The sequence below is a fragment of the Thermobia domestica genome, chromosome 16, assembly GCF_964235325.1.
Source record: "Thermobia domestica chromosome 16, izTheDome1.hap1.1, whole genome shotgun sequence".
Taxonomy (NCBI): Eukaryota; Metazoa; Arthropoda; class Insecta; order Zygentoma; family Lepismatidae; genus Thermobia; species Thermobia domestica.
The window spans coordinates 185,010,751-185,014,845 of record NC_137469.1 but is presented as its reverse complement, the minus strand read 5'-3'; positions in this window follow the sequence as shown (position 1 = coordinate 185,014,845).

Sequence of the window (4,095 nt, the reverse complement as noted above, 5' to 3'; positions counted from 1 at the left end):
CGGCCAGCAATGTTTTCCAGTGCTTTCTGCCTTGCATGTCTGTTGTTATAGAGCGTTGACTTTGTATTATATAAAAATATGCGCTCCTCGTATACACGTGAAGATTTTTCCTGTTTCACATCCTCCGAAGAGGTGCCAGGTCTCACAACGCATACTTGGCCAGCAATGTTTTCCAGTGCCTAATGCCTTGCATGCCTGTTGTGATAGAGCGTTGACTTTGTATTATATAAAAATGTATGCTCCTCGTATACACGTGAAGATTTTTTCCTGTTTCACATCCTCCGAAGAGGTGCCAGGTCTCACAACGGATACTTGGCCAGCAATGTTTTCCAGTGCTTTCTGCCTTGCATGTCTGTTGTTATAGAGCGTTGACTTTGTATTATATAAAAATATGCGCTCCTCGTATACACGTGAAGATTTTTCCTGTTTCACATCCTCCGAAGAGGTGCCAGGTCTCACAACGCATACTTGGCCAGCAATGTTTTCCAGTGCCTACTGCCTTGCATGCCTGTTGTAATAGAGCGTTGACTTTGTATTATATAAAAGTGTATGCTCCTCGTATACACGTGAAGATTTTTTCCTGTTTCACATCCTCCGAAGAGGTGCCAGGTCTCACAACGGATACTTGGCCAGCAATGTTTTCCAGTGCCTACTGCCTTGCATGTCTGTTGTGATAGAGCGTTGACTTTGTATTATATAAAAATATGCGCTCCTCGTATACACGTGAAGATTTTTCCTGTTTCACATCCTCCGAAGAGGTGTCAGGTCTCACAACGCACTCTCGGCCAGCAATGTTTTCCAGTGCTTTCTGCCTTGCATGTCTGTTGTTATAGAGCGTTGACTTTGTATTATATAAAAATATGCGCTCCTCGTATACACGTGAAGATTTTTCCTGTTTCACATCCTCCGAAGAGGTGTCAGGTCTCACAACGCATTCTCGGCCAGCAATGTTTTCCAGTGCTTTCTGCCTTGCATGTCTGTTGTTATAGAGCGTTGACTTTGTATTATATAAAAATATGCCCTCCTCGTATACACGTGAAGATTTTTCCTGTTTCACATCCTCCGAAGAGGTGTCAGGTCTCACAACGCATTCTCGGCCAGCAATGTTTTCCAGTGCTTTCTGCCTTGCATGTCTGTTGTTATAGAGCGTTGACTTTGTATTATATAAAAATATGCGCTCCTCGTATACACGAAGATTTTTCCTGTTTCACATCCTCCGAAGAGGTGTCAGGTCTCACAACGCATTCTCGGCCAGCAATGTTTTCCAGTGCTTTCTGCCTTGCATGTCTGTTGTTATAGAGCGTTGACTTTGTATTATATAAAAATATGCGCTCCTCGTATACACGTGAAGATTTTTCCTGTTTCACATCCTCCGAAGAGGTGCCAGGTCTCACAACGCATACTTGGCCAGCAATGTTTTTTAGTGCCTAATGCCTTGCATGCCTGTTGTGATAGAGCGTTGACTTTGTATTATATAAAAATGTACGCTCCTCGTATACACGTGAAGATTTTTTCCTGTTTCACATCCTCCGAAGAGGTGCCAGGTCTCACAACGGATACTTGGCCAGCAATGTTTTCCAGTGCTTTCTGCCTTGCATGTCTGTTGTTATAGAGCGTTGACTTTGTATTATATAAAAATATGCGCTCCTCGTATACACGTGAAGATTTTTCCTGTTTCACATCCTCCGAAGAGGTGCCAGGTCTCACAACGCATACTTGGCCAGCAATGTTTTCCAGTGCCTACTGCCTTGCATGCCTGTTGTGATAGAGCGTTGACTTTGTATTATATAAAAGTGTATGCTCCTCGTATACACGTGAAGATTTTTTCCTGTTTCACATCCTCCGAAGAGGTGCCAGGTCTCACAACGGATACTTGGCCAGCAATGTTTTCCAGTGCCTACTGCCTTGCATGTCTGTTGTGATAGAGCGTTGACTTTGTATTATATAAAAATATGCGCTCCTCGTATACACGTGAAGATTTTTCCTGTTTCACATCCTCCGAAGAGGTGTCAGGTCTCACAACGCACTCTCGGCCAGCAATGTTTTCCAGTGCTTTCTGCCTTGCATGTCTGTTGTTATAGAGCGTTGACTTTGTATTATATAAAAATATGCGCTCCTCGTATACACGTGAAGATTTTTCCTGTTTCACATCCTCCGAAGAGGTGTCAGGTCTCACAACGCATTCTCGGCCAGCAATGTTTTCCAGTGCTTTCTGCCTTGCATGTCTGTTGTTATAGAGCGTTGACTTTGTATTATATAAAAATATGCGCTCCTCGTATACACGTGAAGATTTTCCCTGTTTCACATCCTCCGAAGAGGTGCCAGGTCTCACAACGCATACTTGGCCAGCAATGTTTTCCAGTGCCTACTGCCTTGCATGCCTGTTGTGATAGAGCGTTGACTTTGTATTATATAAAAATGTATGCTCCTCGTATACACGTGAAGATTTTTTCCTGTTTCACATCCTCCGAAGAGGTGCCAGGTCTCACAACGGATACTTGGCCAGCAATGTTTTCCAGTGCCTACTGCCTTGCATGTCTGTTGTGATAGAGCGTTGACTTTGTATTATATAAAAATATGCGCTCCTCGTATACACGTGAAGATTTTTCCTGTTTCACATCCTCCGAAGAGGTGTCAGGTCTCACAACGCACTCTCGGCCAGCAATGTTTTCCAGTGCCTACTGCCTTGCATGTCTGTTGTGATAGAGCGTTGACTTTGTATTATATAAAAATATGCGCTCCTCGTATACACGTGAAGATTTTTCCTGTTTCACATCCTCCGAAGAGGTGCCAGGTCTCACAACGCATTCTCGGCCAGCAATGTTTTCCAGTGCTTTCTGCCTTGCATGTCTGTTGTTATAGAGCGTTTACTTTGTATTATATAAAAATGTATGTTCCTCGTATACACGTGAAGATTTTTCCTGTTTCACATCCTCCGAAGAGGTGTCAGATCTCACAACGCATTCTCGGCCAGCAATGTTTTCCAGTGCTTTCTGCTTTGCATGTCTGTTGTTATAGAGCGTTGACTTTGTATTATATAAAAATGTATGATCCTCGTATACACATGAAGATTTTTTCCTGTTTCACATCCTCCGAAGAGGTGTCAGGTCTCCTAACGCATTCTCGGCCAGCAATGTTTTCCAGTGCTTTCTGCCTTGCATGTCTGTTGTTATAGAGCGTTGACTTTGTATTATATAAAAATATGCGCTCCTCGTATACACGTGAAGATTTTTCCTGTTTCACATCCTCCGAAGAGGTGTCAGGTCTCACAACGCATTCTCGGCCAGCAATGTTTTCCAGTGCTTTCTGCCTTGCATGTCTGTTGTTATAGAGCGTTGACTTTGTATTATATAAAAATATGCGCTCCTCGTATACACGTGAAGATTTTTCCTGTTTCACATCCTCCGAAGAGGTGTCAGGTCTCACAACGCACTCTCGGCCAGCAATGTTTTCCAGTGCCTACTGCCTTGCATGTCTGTTGTGATAGAGCGTTGACTTTGTATTATATAAAAATATGCGCTCCTCGTATACACGTGAAGATTTTTCCTGTTTCACATCCTCCGAAGAGGTGTCAGGTCTCACAACGCACTCTCGGCCAGCAATGTTTTCCAGTGCCTACTGCCTTGCATGTCTGTTGTGATAGAGCGTTGACTTTGTATTATATAAAAATATGCGCTCCTCGTATACACGTGAAGATTTTTCCTGTTTCACATCCTCCGAAGAGGTGCCAGGTCTCACAACGCATTCTCGGCAAGCAATGTTTTCCAGTGCTTTCTGCCTTGCATGTCTGTTGTTAGAGAGCGTTGACTTTGTATTATATAAAAATATGCGCTCCTCGTATACACGTGAAGATTTTTCCTGTTTCACATCCTCCGAAGAGGTGCCAGGTCTCACAACGCATTCTCGGCCAGCAATGTTTTCCAGTGCTTTCTGCCTTGCATGTCTGTTGTTATAGAGCGTTGACTTTGTATTATATAAAAATATGCGCTCCTCGTATACACGTGAAGATTTTTCCTGTTTCACATCCTCCGAAGAGGTGCCAGGTCTCACAACGCATTCTCGGCCAGCAATGTTTTCCAGTGCCTACTGCCTTGC